General features: G+C 50.7%; 2 protein-coding genes across 3 annotated transcripts in view; one reads left to right on the forward strand and one right to left on the reverse strand.

Annotated features, from left to right (window-relative positions):
- Ccdc71 (coiled-coil domain containing 71) overlaps window positions 1-1600 on the reverse strand; it is a 6910-nt gene that overhangs the window by 5031 nt on the left and 279 nt on the right. The gene's annotated exons all lie outside the window — the stretch shown is intronic.
- The window catches only part of Klhdc8b (kelch domain containing 8B), a 9396-nt gene continuing 8905 nt past the window's right edge, over window positions 1110-1600 (forward strand). Inside the window, exon 1 of the mRNA XM_033759508.1 lies at window positions 1110-1251. The gene's annotated coding sequence lies outside the window, so the exon portion shown is untranslated. The remainder of the gene's footprint in view (window positions 1252-1600) is intronic.

A 1600-nucleotide genomic window follows, 5' to 3' on the forward strand; every position in this document is an offset into this window, starting at 1 on the left:
GGGAGGGAGGGAGGGAAGGAAGGAGGGAGAGGCAGACAGACAGAAAAAGAAAAAAGAGAGAGAAAGAAAGAGACAGACAGACAGAGAAAGAAAGAAGGAAAGACAGAGAGACAGAAAGAAAGAAAGAAAGAAAGAAAGAAAGAAAGAAAGAAAGACAGACAGACAGACAGACAGAAAGGCCCAGTCCAGAAGGTAAAACAGAGCCAATATTAAGGTTCTTGAAGTGTATGGTTCGGCTTGCCAACTTGTCAGGAAAGGATTCCTGGGGAGGTTAACATCTACCTAGGATGAATGATGAACAGATAGAAAAGTACAAAAATGGGAGTAGCCTACATAGTGGCTGTAAATTGAGAAAGACTAAGGCACACCTGGTGTGGAGTTTGGGGTCCAGCTGGAAAAACAAGTTACAGGCAGGGCAACAAACAATGTTGAATATTGGCCAAAGGGCACAGATTTACACCTAAAGCCCATGCCCATATGTGTCCAGCTGGTAGGGGGAAAAGGAGGTCAGCATACTCCTACTCACCAGAGGCTCTGCTTTCAGGGTTCCTAGACAGGACACTTGGCAGCCCAATTACTAGCTCTATGCATGAAGACCAACCTCAGGGAAAGAGTCACTAATAACTAATAAGCTGCTGATGAGCAGTGGTGCGAATTATATCTAAGCAACTAGGCATCCCGTAGGCCGCGCAGAGATCAAGCAAGACCCCAAGGTCTGAAGACAGGAAAGCTAAAGGCTTCAATAAAGTAGGATGGCAAATCAAAAGGTCACAGTAAGTCTCAGCTGTCCAAACTAGAGCTTAGGGGTCACCAGGCCTCAGTACAGCTCAGAGTTGTCTGGGAACACCTAAGGTGTCCCAGGCTTCTTTGAAGCTGTGGCTGTCAATTATGACTAATATCTAGCACCCAACCCAGCATTTGAGGATCCCACAGATAAGTGGCAGCTCCCCAGCTGTACTGAGAACATTAAAAGATCAGCCTGGATCAGTGAGGTCCCTGGGGCCTCAAGGGCCATCTGCGCAGCTTCTCCCCACCACACTAATGGAGCAAGATGAAGTCTTCAGAATCCCCTGGAGGAAGTACCCTGGGGCACTCTGTTTGGAAACATTCTTAGATCCTCAGGTGTCTGAGGCACTTCCCTTCCCCAGAGGCCCACTTTCCAAGTACAATCCTTGCACAGGACTTTAGTTCTTTTACTTATTTAGCTTTTGAGGCGGGTGCAGTTCCCAGGGCTGTGAACTGTACGGGGAGGTAGGTGACTTATTTCCCACCCACAACCCCTGACGCAGATACTGGGGTTGACCTCGGGCTCCTCGCCCAGGTCCCATGGGACGCGGGGTGGGGGGTTGTTTCTTATAGGCTTTCAAGAAGCTTTGGAAACAGAGGCAGCCGCTTAGCCCCCGACTTGCCTTTACACATGCCTCCGAGGCCAGCAAGGAACGTTGACCGAGGCAAGAAAGGCGCCATTCAAGAAAACTGGGGTCCGGGGCGGGTCTGGGGTAGATTGGGGCCGTCGCGCTGGGAGTCTGCGTCCCTGCGGCCCGAACGGCGTTGGGGAGGCGGGCGTTAGACGCATCTATACATGTAGGGCGCGCGTGCC

Source organism: Fukomys damarensis, unplaced genomic scaffold (assembly GCF_012274545.1).
Source record: "Fukomys damarensis isolate Sample0158 unplaced genomic scaffold, DMR_v1.0_HiC HiC_scaffold_37, whole genome shotgun sequence".
Lineage (NCBI taxonomy): Eukaryota > Metazoa > Chordata > Mammalia > Rodentia > Bathyergidae > Fukomys > Fukomys damarensis.